Source organism: Felis catus, chromosome E1 (assembly GCF_018350175.1).
Source record: "Felis catus isolate Fca126 chromosome E1, F.catus_Fca126_mat1.0, whole genome shotgun sequence".
Classification (NCBI taxonomy): Eukaryota; Metazoa; Chordata; class Mammalia; order Carnivora; family Felidae; genus Felis; species Felis catus.
In genome coordinates, this window is record NC_058381.1 from 19,762,159 (window position 1) to 19,775,319 (window position 13,161).

Sequence of the window (13,161 nt, forward strand, 5' to 3'; positions counted from 1 at the left end):
ACAAACATCACAAAAAAAATTTTAAAAACAGAAAATGGTGAAACGTTCTTAGAATTGATGAATCTTCAGATACAGGAAGCACCATGAATCCTTAGAAAGGTAAGTGAAAGTGAAAACATACCTATATTCATTATAATTAGGGGGCCACATAATTTATCATTCTAACAAGGATCCCTTTGGTGGCACTATTAATAATTATGCGCGGGTAACAGGTATTAACCAGGACTGGTGAGGGCAAACCAAAACATATCCTCATCCTGGAGAAACTCAACCATTTTGCTTAAAAAGAAAACAATTGGGGCGCCTGGGTGGCGCAGTCGGTTAAGCGTCCGACTTCAGCCAGGTCACGATCTCGCAGTCCGTGAGTTCGAGCCCCGCGTCAGGCTCAGGGCTGATGGCTCAGAGCCTGGAGCCTGTTTCTGATTCTGTGTCTCCCTCTCTCTCTGCCCCTCCCCCGTTCATGCTCTGTCTCTCTCTGTCCCAAAAATAAATAAACGTTGAAAAAAAATTTTTTTTAAAGAAAAAAAAAGAAAACACAATTAACTGGCAACAGACTTTCCACCAGCAACAATAGACACCAGGAGACAATGGGAAATATCTTCAAATTACTCAGAGAAAATAAAGGTCAACCTGGAAATCTATACCCAGCTAGATGTTAGAGGGGGTGGGGGAAAAACTACTTTGGCTCAAAGTAAGACTAAGAGAGTTTACCTAATATACCCATGCTAGCAAGAAGGCAATAAACAGTGGTGAGCAAACGGATCAGTAAAGTTGCAGATAAATCCAAATAAACTGTGGCAAACAACATTAATTATGGTAATGAATAACGTAAGGATAATAAAATAAGGTATCACCAAAAAACTAGAAAATAGTAAATAAGCTGGGACAGAAGTGATGATCACAGTTAAAGAGTCAAATGGTACTTAACACTGTTTGGGAAGAATACAGAGATATTGAATGTTACCCTGTTCGGTCAGGTAAAACTTTGAGTATAACCTCTAAAAAAATAGAATGCATAACTTCCAAACTAGTAAAGAAAAATATGAAAAAACAAAAAAACAAAAACTAGGGATCCAACTGAGACAGGAGGTGGAAAAAAAACAAAAGGAAAAGCCGAGAACCTAGAGGGGACAAAATAAAATGATACAAATAAGCCTATCTATCATACACGTTAACCAAAGTAAGAAAATCAATACAGAAATATCAGTAATCACAGTACGTTTTCAAATACTAGATTACTGGGGTGCCTGGGTGGCTCCGTCAGTTGAGTGGCCAACTCTTGATTTCAGCTCAGGTCATGATCCCGGGTTCATGGGATCCAGCCCCACATTAGGCTCTGCACTGAGCGTGGAGCCTGCTTAAGATTCTCTCCTTCTGCCCCTCCCCTGCCCGCACCCTCTCTCTCATAAATGAATAAATGAATGAATGAATTAGTTAATTAATTAATAATAAAATACGAGATTGTTCACTAGGGAGATAGAGATTCTCTGATTAGAACGAGAACAGAAGCTGGAAATGTGCTGTTTACAACAGACACGTAAAACACAAGGACTCAGAAAAGTTGGAAATTTTTTTTAAATGATAAGCAATGAACTAGGCAGATGTTAATCAAAAGAAAACTGGTGTAGTCAACCAACAGCTGATAAGCTATACTTTAAGGTCAAAGCATTACAATGAAACCTTGGACTGTGAGTAACTTGTTCTGTGAGCGTTCCGCAAGATGAGCAAACATTCCTAATAAATTTTTTTTTAATTTGTTTATTCTGGAGAGAGACAGAGCATGAGTGAGGGAGGGACAGAGCCAAAGAGGGACACAGAATCTGAAGCAGGCTCCAGGCTCTAAGCTGTCAGCACAGAGCCCGACACAGGACTCGAACTCACAAGCCACAAGATCATGACCTGAGCCCAAGTCGGATGCTCAAACAACAGGTGCCCCAACATTTCTAATAAATTTTAACTTGATGAACAAGAGATATCTTGCAATACAAGTAGTATGTGACAATGAACATCACACGGTCACAACTGAGCCAATGGTTCTTGAAATTCACTTTGATATACAAGTGCTTTGGATTACAAGCATGTTTCCAGAACAAATTATGCTCACAAACCAAGGTTTTACTGTATTAGAAAAAAAAGACAGTCACTCTATAACAATTAAAGAAAACTTTCATCAGAAAGGTAGAAGACTGGGGCACCTGGGTGGCTCGGTCAGTTAAATGTCTAGCTTAAGTGGTTTTGGCTCAGATCATGATCTCACAGTTCATGAGTTTGAGTCCCCCAATGGGCTCTGCACTGACAGTGCTTGGGATTCTCTCTCTCCCTCTCTCTCTGCCCCTTCCACTCTCTCTCAAAATAAATGAATAAACTTAAATGAAAACAGGGGTGTCTGGGTGGCTCAGCTGGTTAAGTGTCAGACTTCAGCCCAGGTCATGATCCTGCACTTCATGGGTTCAAGCCCTGTGTGTCAGGCTCTGTGCTGACAGCTCAGAGCCTGGATCCTGCTTCAGATTCTGTGTCCCCCTCTTTCTCTGTCCCTCCCTGCTTACACTCTGTCTCTCTGTTTCCCAAAAATAAATAAATATTTTTTAAAACTTAAAAAAAAATAAAAGCAGGAAGTTATTAACCTTTAAAAAAAAAAAAGAAAGGTAGATTTCTGAATGACTATGCATCTAGGTAATATAGTCTCAGAATCTATACGGCAAAATTTGACAGACTTATAAGAAGAAATTTAAAGTCTATAATCATAGGGGCGCCTGGGTGGCTCAGTCAGTTAAGCATCTGACTTCAGCTCAGGTCATGATCTCAAGGTTCAGGAGTTCAAGCCTCACATTGGGCTCTGTGCTGACAGCTCGGAGCCTGGAGCCTGCTTCGAATTCTGTGTCTCCCTCTCTCTCTGCCCCTTCCCTGCTCACGCCCTGTCTCTCTCTCTGGCAAAAACAAACAAACAAACACTTAAAAAATTTTTTTAAGTCTATAATCATAGAGTTTAACCCATCTCTCAGAAATTGAAATATCAAAGAGAAAAAAAACTACTAGGTTTTAGAAGATTTAACAACGCAATGAGTTTAACGACATAAGTAGAATTCTATAACCAACACCTAGAGAATACACATTATTAAAGCTTCTGTGAAGATTTTCAACATTGATCACATACTATACTACAAATCAAATCAAGAATCTAGTATATAGACTACATTCTCTTATCACAATTCAGTTAAATTCAAAACTAGGGACACAATTTGGCTTTCCAACTCCAGTATGTTTGGGAAATGCAAAAAGAGAGTTCTAGCTAACAAATGCATCAAAGACAAAATCAAAATGAAAAGTAAAAAATATGTACAACCTGACAAACTGATCCTCAAGTTTATGCAGAAGAACAAGAGCCATAAATAAACAAGTGGACTTTGGAGAACAAAGTAGGATGACTTGTCCTACCAGATAGAAAGACATCTTATGAATTATCGTAATTAGTACAGTACGGTATTTGGTGTAGGGATAGAAAAACAAACCAGGTGTTATATGTAAGCGATGAATCACTGAATCCACTCCTGAAACCAATATTGTACTCTACGTTAACTAAAGAAAATTTAAATTAACAAATAAAATAAAATAAACCAATGACACAGAATGGAGCCCTAAAACAAGTCTAGGTCCATGTAGAAACCTCATATATGACAAAGCATTACAATGGGGCAAGAAGATGATGGTCTAGTCAATAGCGGTATTGGCAATATCAGTTACCCAAATGGGAAACGGGGGGGGGGGGGGTAATAGATCCTATCTCACCCAGTAGATCAAAATCCATTCCAAATGAATTACACATCCTAATGTGAAATGCCAAGTTTAAAACTTTCAGAAGGGAAATGAAGGAAATCCGCATGACCTCAGAAAAAGATTTCTTAAAGCAAGCGTAAACCATAAAGAAAGAGATTATTAAATCTGAAGACAGATAATGCCCTTAACAGAGTTAAAAGATGAAACACAGTATTTCTTATAAAGCTAAGCACACACCTTCCTTGTGGCTCCAGCAATTCCACTCTGAGGTATTTACCCAAGAGAAACGAACACGTGTGTGCACCAAAAGGTACAAGAATGTTGATAGCCGTTTTATTCGTAGTAGCCCAAAACGGAAACCACTCAGTGTCCATCAGCGGGATGCTGGTACATTCATACACTGGAAATCTATTCAGCGATAAAAAAAAAAGAAACCTATGCAACATGGATGAATCTTATGCACATAATGCTAAGAAGCCAGGCACGCTATACGATTTCATTTATATTAAGCTCTAAATCAGGCAAAATCAATATATGGTAAAATGACTCCAAACAGCGGTTGCCTCAGAAGGAGCACAGAGGATCTTACCAGGGAGAGAGAAATGCCCTATAACATGATAGAGAAGTGGGTTACATGGCTATACGCATTTGTTAAAATCTATCCAACTGTCCCATTTACAAGTGCACCAAAAATACCGAGGCATAAACTTAACCAAGGAGGTGAAGGACCTGTACTCTGAAAACTTCAACACACCGATGAAAGAAGTTGAAGAAGACACAAACAAATGGAAAGGTATTGCATGCTCATGGATTGGGAGAATAATGTTGAATAATGGAGATGATAATGAATAATAATGAATAATCAATAATCAATAATGAATAATAATGAAGAATAATACTACATACTACCCAAAATGATCTACAGATTTAATGTAATCCCTACCACAATAATCAACAGCACTTTTCACAGAACTAGAACAAACGATCCTAACATTTGTACAGAACCACAGAAGACCCGGAGTGGCCAAAGCAACTCTGAAAAAGAACGGACTGCTGGAAAGATGGTGGAGTAGGAAGACCTTGTGTTCACCTCATCCCATGGATACACCGACATAACACCCACATCAGCATAAATAACCCAGAAAATGACCCAAAGACTGGCAGAACAGACTCTCCACAGCTAAACATATAGAAGAGGCCACGTGGGAGAGGGGAAGAAGGGCTAAATGGACTTGTGGGGCATCGGGGGAGAAAGGGAGTGGTATGTGCCGAGAGGGAAGAGAAACAGACCCTCACATCAGGAAGCCCATATGGGGAAGATGAACCCCCATAACATTAGGCTTTGAAAACAGAGGGGCCAAATTGTGTGAGTTCTTACAACCAACGGCCCTTAAAACCTGGAATTTTAAAAAACAGTGGGTTGGTTTAAGGAGACCGGGTGGGCAAAAGGAAGCTGAGTCCCCGCCCTTGAAGAGACAGCATGACAAATAGCTGGTGGAGATACGCAGAGAACCAGTGGTTTGAAAAAAAGCCTGGGGCACAGAGTGGAAAAGTTGTTAACTCATCTCAAAGTGTATCCTGAAGGGACAGAGAGCCACGGGGGGCTCCTCCAGGAACAAAACAGTTGGCAAGCTCCATTTCTCTCCCCTGCCCCCCAGCCTAGACATATGGCCACCTGTGGGAACCAATGCAGCTATCTAATGTCCTTTCACTGCTCCCTAACCCCCCACCCCACCCCTGTCACCCCCTTCAGCTGTGTTTCCACCCCACCCCTCTGAATTGGCCCATCTCAGTCCCTGAGTTGCAGGGTCCCTCTTGCAGGGGATCAACAGTGCACAAACTTTGCTAACCCTGCCCTTCCAGCCCCCGTGCACATCGTGGATCCACTCCCGCAAATATGCTCTTGGCCAGAGCCCATCCAAAGCAGTATCACAGGCCTGGCAGGGTGCGAGCAGTCCAGACAGGGGCCAGTACCACTCGAAAGTGATTCCTTCCCCCAGGGAAAGGGGAAGATAACCACACACACCAGTCCAACTGTGGCCCCGACAGTGGGCTGGAGGCAGACAGCTCGTCTGACTGAAGGACCTGCCCACCACCAAAAGCTTCTCAGTGGCAACATAGGGAAAGTGCCCTGCAGTTTGGTGCTCCTTCATCTGTGGCAAAGGCCTGGCCTGACTCAACTCAAGCCCAAAGCGACCACAGACTGGCCCACCAGCCACCCAGGGGTCAGACCCTGCCCACAACAGGCAAAGAAAGCTGCTGCAGACAGCTGGACTAAAGGCAAACACAACTGAGCCACAACACTAGGGTGCATGCAACACAAATAGGAGACATCCCTGAAGCACCATTTTCTGGGGAAAAGGAGACATTGCACTGCAGGGCTCTATGGGACCCCTTCTTCGTAAGTCCACTACTTTCAAGAGCAGGAGACAGCTGATTTTCCTAACACACAGAAACAGACAAAGAGTTAAACAAAATGAGGAGACAGGGGAATATGTCCCAAATGAAAGAACACAACAAAATCACAGCAAGAGACCTAAGCAACATGGAGAGGAGTATTATGCCTGATAGAGAACTTAAAGTAATAGTCATAAAAATACTCCCTGGACTTGAGAAAAGAGTGGAGGACCTCAGTGAGACCCTTAACAAAGAGATAAAAAAAGAACCCATCAGAGATGAACACCACAATAAATTTAAAATACACTAGAGGAGGCGTGCCTAGGTGGCTCAGTCATTTGAGCGTCCAACTCTTGTTTTTGGCTCAGGTCATCATCCCAGTGTTGTGGGATTGAGCTCTGCATCAGACTCCATGCTCAGTGTGGAGCCTGTTTAAGATTCTCTTTCTTTCTCCCTCTGCCCATCTCCCTAGCTTGCATGCTCTTTCTCTAAAAGAACAAAAAAAATCAAAGAAAATAAAAATACACTAGAGGCAATAAATAGCAGACAAGAGGAAACAGAAGCATGGATCAGCAACCTGGAGTTCAGAGTAATGGAAAGTAATCAAGCTGAACCAGTGAGAGAGGAAAAAACATATGCAAAATGAGACTAGACTTAGGGAACTCAGCAACTCCATCAAGCATAATAACATTCACATTATAGGGCTCCCCAAAGGAGAAGAGAGAGAAACAGAGGCAGAAAAATTATTTGAAGAAATAATAGTTGAAAATGTCCCATATCTGGGAAAGGAAACAAAAATCCATATCCAGGAGGCATGGAGATCCCCCAACAAAATCAACTCAAGGACACCAAGACACATAGTAATTAAAATGGCAAAAGTAGTGATAAAGAGAGAAGTTTAAAAGCAGCAAGAGAAAAGAAAGCAGTTACATACAAAGGAAACCCCATAAGGCTATCAGCTAACTTTTCAGTCGAAACTTTGCAGGCCAGAAGGGAGTGGCATGATATATTCAAAGTCCTGAAAAGAAAAAAATCTGCAACCAAGACTTCTCTATCCAGCAAAGCTATCATTCAGAATAGGAGAGATAGAGAGTTTCCCAAACAAAAATTAAAGGAATTCGTGACCACTAAATCAGGAGCAAAACCAGCCACTTCCCCATAACACATGGTGTCATTGGCCTGTTGGTTCCAAATCCACAGCTCAAGCTTTGTTCAGTGGCAGTATCATAGCCAATGAGGTTTATCCAAGGCACGATTGTTGCTAATTGAAACCAATCCACAGCCCAGCCTCCCTCGTGCCCAGGTCAGTGTGCATTATCTGCTCAATGCCAAGTCAATACACTTTTACCCCAGATCAACAGGGGCTCAAACTGAGACTCTCCCCCTCCAATTTCAGCCCCTGTACTCAAATTTGTACACAAAGTGGGCATAATTATAACAGCAGAATGAAGCAACCAAAATGACAATACTAATTCTGTGGACTATGTAATGAATAAAAGGAGTGTGCTGGGCTGGGAATTTCTCCCACAAATACATCAAAGGACAATACATATAGCATGATTCCAGTTACTAAAAGAATCAAACCCCTCCCCTCAAAAAAAGGAAAAGAAGAAAAAGAAGAACAAAGCTGGAGGTATCACAATCCCAGATTTTGTGATATACTACAAGCCTGTAGTAATCAAAACAGCGTGGTATTGGCACAAAAATAGACACATAGATCAGAACAAAATAGAGAGCTCAGAAATAAACCCACAATTACATGGTCAATTAATCTTGGACAAAGGAGGCAAGAATATGCAAAAAAGTCTCTTCAATAAATGTGGCTGGGAAAACTGAATAACAATATTCCAGAGAATGTAATTGAACCACTTTCTTACACCATACATAAAAATAAACTCCAAATGGATTAAAGTTCTAAATGTGAGACCTGAAACCTAAAAATCCTAGGAGAGAGCACAGACGGTAATTTCTCTAACATCGGCCATAGCAACATTTTTCTAGCTATGTCTCCTTAGGCAAGGGAAATAGAAGCAAAAACAAACTATTGGGACCACATCAAAATAAAAAGCTTCTGAACAACAAATAAAACTATCAACAAAACCAAAAGGCAACCTACTGAATGGGAGAAGATATTTGCAAATGACATAATGGATAAAGGCTTAGTATCTAAAAGATATAAAACACTTATACAACTCAACAGCCCAAAACCAAATAATCCAATTTAAGGATGGGCAGAAGGCATGAACAGACTTTTCTCCAAAGAAGACATACAGATGGCCAACAGACACATGAAAAGGTGATCAAGTCACTCATCATCAGGATATGCAAATCAAAACCACAATGAGAGCTCAGCTCACACCTGTCAGAATCAAAAACACAAGAAACAACAAGTGTTGATAAAGACGTGGTGAAAAAGTACATTGCTGGTGAGGGGTGCAAACTGGGATAGCCAGTGTGGAAAACAATATGAGGTTTCCTCAAAAAGTTAAAAAGAAAATTACCATATGATCTAGTAATTGTACCACTGTGTATTTATTTACCCAAAGACTACAGAAACACTAAAACAAGGGGATATATGCATCCTTATGTTTATTGCAGTGTTATTTACAATAACCAAATTATGGAAGTAGCCCGAGTGCCCACTGATAGATGAATGGATAAGGAGGATGTGGTATCTATACAATGGAGTATTACTCAGCCATAAAAAGAATGAAATCTTGTTATTTGCAACAACACGGATGGATCTAGAGAGTATAACGCTAAGCAAAATAAGTCAGTCAGAGAAGGACAAATACCATATGAAATTGCTCCTACATGGAAATTAAAAAAGAAAGCAAACAAACAAAGGAAAGAGACCAAAAAAAGACTCTTAAAAATAGAGAACTGATGGCTACCAGACGGGAGATGGATACAGGGATGGGTGAAACAGGTAAAGAGGATTCAGAGTGCACTTATCTGGATAAGCATCAAGTAATGTATAGAATCGTTGAGACACTATATTGTGCACGCAAAACCACTGCATGTTAATTATACTGGAATTAAAAGTTTTAAAAATAAGAAAAAAAAAGCAAAAATCAAACTGTAGCAATTAAGATTTGTATATTTCACTGTATTTAAAAAACAAAACAAAAATAAATCCCAAGCCCCATCCCCCCCAAAAAAAGACAAACTACAGCCTGCCAAGAGATTCATATTCAAATCTATTAAAACAAAACAAAACAAAAAACAAAAAAACACTGCAAATCAATTCTTGGAGAAAAACCACCAAATAGACTAGGCAAAAGGTATGAACAGGCAATTCACAGAAGAGAAAACATTTAAAAATAGGCTCAACTCCATCAGTGGTCAGGAAAATGACTAGATAGTCATACCTACTGGAGGCCGAGTTTTCAAAGTCTGAGGATCCTCAGCACTGGTGACACTGTGGAATCCCTAACATGTAGAAGCCCTTCTGTGGGACGCAAATCAGCAACACCTGGGAAAAGGGCAGATGTACATACCTTGTGACCCAAGGATCCTGTGCAGGTGTGCTCCTGGTGGTCTTCAGCTTAGGGGAGTGTTTGCATTCCTCATGTGTGGATGGAAGGGAATCCTCACTTCAACACTGTTTGTAATGGGGATAAAAAGGAGAAAGAGAGGCAGGCAGGTGAGCAAAGCAAACTAAATGTCGGTCATATCTATCAACAGGAGAACGGATAGACTATAATGCGTCCACCCAACAGAATGACAACCATTAGTAAAAGTGAATGAATTTCAGGCCGCATACAATGTCACAATGAAATGGTAATAATAACTAAGCAAAAAAAAAAAAAAAAATCACAGAGGAACACAAACTACCTTTTTTCATTTATATAAAGTTTTTAGGGGCACCTGGGTGGCTCAGTCCATTGAGCATCCGACTTCAGCTCAGGTCACGAGCTCACGATTCATGGGTTCAAGCCCCACGTCGGGCTCTGTGCTGACGGCTCAGAGCCCTGAGCCTGCTTCGGATTCTGTGTCTCCCTCTCTCTCTGCCCCTCCCCCACTCTCACTTTCTCTCTCAAAAATAGACATTAAAAAAAAATAATGAAGTTTTTAAAAACAGCAAAACCAAACAACTTCATGTTTAGGGAAACAAATACATTTGGTATGTGTACAAAGAAGAGTGAGAAAATCACACATGCACACAATTCAGGGTAATGTGCTACCACTGAGGGAGGAAAGCGAATGGATGAGGAGGGCTTCTGAGAGACTTTAAAAGTAACAGTTAGGGGCGCCTGGGTGGCGCAGTCGGTTAAGCGTCCGACTTCAGCCAGGTCATGATCTCGCGGTCCGTGAGTTCGAGCCCCGCGTCAGGCTCTGAGCTGATGGCTCAGAGCCTGGAGCCTGTTTCCGATTCTGTGTCTCCCTCTCTCTCTGCCCCACCCCCGTTCATGCTCTGTCTCTCTCTGTCCCAAAAATAAATAAACGTTGGGAAAAAAAAATTTATAAAAAAAAGTAACAGTTATATTTTTTCCTAAATTGGGTGGTGGGTACACAGGTGTTCACTGTTTCATTAGTCCTTAGACATGACCTATAGTTTATAAATATTTGCATCTACTTGATATTTAAATATTTAGTAAAAGCAAGTTTTTATATCAAGCATCAAAACTTAGAGGCCTTCAGGCATGTTTATCGTCTTATCTTTATAAAAGCACCTGGGGTGCCTGGGTGGCTGAGTTGGTTAAGCATCCGACTCTTAATTTTGGCTCGGGTCATGATTTCAGGGTTTGTGAGTTCGAGCCCCGTGTCGGGCTCTGCACTGACAACGGGGAGCCTGCTTGGGATTCTCTCTCTCTCTCTCTCTCTCTCTCTCTCTCTCTCTCTCTCTGTCAAAAAATAATTAAACTAAAAAGGGGCACCTGGGTGGCTCAGGTCATGATCTCACAGTTTGTGGGTTTGAGCCCCGCGTGGGGCTCCGTGCTGACAGCTCGGAGCCTGCTTCACATTCTGTGTCTCCCTCTCTCTCTCTTCCCCTGCCCCGCTCACACTCTGCCTCTCTCTCAAAAAATAAACAAACATTGGGACTCCTGGGTGGCTCAGTCGGTTAAGCGTCTGACTTTGGCTCAGGTCATGATCTCACACTTTGTGAGTTTGAGCCCCGCATCGGGCTCTGCGCGGACAGCTCAGAGCCTGGAGCCTGCTTCAGATTCTGTGTGTGTGTCTCTCTCTCTGCCCTTCCTCCACTTGTGCTCTGTCTCTCTCTCTCTCTCTCGAAGATAAATGAAGTGTAAAAAAAAAAATGAAAAAATGAAAAAAATAAACACTTAAAAAATAAGTAAAAAAAAAAAAAAACACCTCAGCAAATATGGCAGGTGGTGAGATTGGACAAATTGGGGATTGGGTACACAGGTGTTCATTAGTCTCTCAGAATATTTAATAGTCGTCCTCTTTAAGAAGATAGACAATATCCCTACTTAACAATAAGGATATCTCTCTTCCTGCATAGCTTCCAGTCAGCGGAGGAAACAGGAACTAATCAGATTCTACCAGTTGATGCCTGGGATGATGCCTTCCTTGGTGGATACAGAACCACTAAGCGAAGTGGGGAATCACTCCAAGGGAGTGTGAAATAAAGGGATTTGACCCAGACCGCAGTGTCAGGTTGGTCGCTGGAGTGGAAGTGGGGGCCGGGGAGGCAGACGCGCAGACAGCCACGGGTCAGTGTGGGGGGTGAACCCCAAGGAAGACACTAACCCAGCTGGGAGGGGAAGGGCTGGTCCCAGAAGCCTTCCCCGCCGGAGGGGACAGGCTGGTGGAATTCCGATGGGGGCTAGGATTTAGCCAAAGGCAGAAGGCGGTGAGATACTCCCGTGCCATAGGAACATGGTGTGCGAGGCAGAGATGTGAGGAAGTGAATCTGGGAGGGCTGACCAGCTCCGGATGGCTGGAAAACAGGGCTTGGGGTGGCGGTATGATAATGTGCGGGCACCTGGGTGGCTCAGTCAGCTGAGCATCCCACTCTTGATTTCTGATCTCATGGTTTGTGGGATCGAGCCCTGCTGTCAGCACAGGGCCTGTTTGGGATTCTCTCTCTCTCAAAATACAGAAACTTTAGGGGCGCCTGGGTGGCACAGTCGGTTAAGCGGCCGACTGCAGCCAGGTCACGATCTCGCGGTCCGGGAGTTCGAGCCCCGCGTCGGGCTCTGGGCTGATGGCTCAGAGCCTGGAGCCTGTTTCCGATTCTGTGTCTCCCTCTCTCTCTGCCCCTCCCCCGTTCATGCTCTGTCTCTCTCTGTCCCAAAAATAAATAAACGTTGAAAAAAAAAATTTTTTTTTAAATAAAAAAAAAAATACAGAAACTTTAAAAAATAAAAAAATAAAAAAAGAAAGAAAATGTGGCAGGAGATAAAGCCAAGGGAAGGTAAGCATGGGTCTTGGGGCCTTGTATGCTGAGCCAAGTGGGGATGTGGGGAGGGGAGGGGCATCACCAATGGACTGAAGCCCCCTCCCTGCCCCCTGCAGGCAGCAACCAGCTGATGGCTGTGGCAGTGACATAAGGGGGAGGTGACGGCAGCCTGAATGCATGAAGAGAAGGGAACGAGGCCAGGGCTGTCTGAGGACGGGGTGGCATGTCAGAAGCCAGGGAGGATGGAACTCTAGGATGTCAGAAGCTACGAAGAAGCCTGGAACTGGGTGGGGACACCTCAGGCAGGAGAGGAGGACTGTCCCTGTGGAATGAGATGTGTGAGGACAGGCGTGGCCGTGACCCAGAGGGAACGCGGGCAGGGGGGATGGGGAGGGCGAGGGGCGGGGAAAGTGGAGACAGCCAGTAGAGAGAAGGGCCAGCTGGAGGGGACGCTGGGGGTCCAGTGAAGTGTAGAGTCCGGGATGGAAAAGGCTAGAGCCTGTGGAGAGGCAGGTGAGACAGAGACAGCAGAGGCTGAGTTCTGGACCGAGTGACAGTTGTGGAACCGTGATGGGGGGCGGGGGTATTCCAGAGCAGGGGCCATGGCATGGGGGGACCGGAGG

At 43.1% G+C, this 13,161-nt stretch overlaps 1 long non-coding RNA gene and 1 pseudogene across 2 annotated transcripts in view; one reads left to right on the plus strand and one right to left on the minus strand.

Annotated features, from left to right (window-relative positions):
- The window catches only part of LOC123381868, a 123,543-nt gene that overhangs the window by 66,843 nt on the left and 43,539 nt on the right, over nt 1–13,161 (minus strand). For both annotated transcript variants that reach the window (XR_006589382.1, XR_006589381.1), the window contains exon 2: nt 9,672–9,775. This is a non-coding gene — a long non-coding RNA (uncharacterized LOC123381868). The remainder of the gene's footprint in view (nt 1–9,671; nt 9,776–13,161) is intronic.
- Nucleotides 7,376–7,508, plus strand: LOC111557954 (annotated as a pseudogene).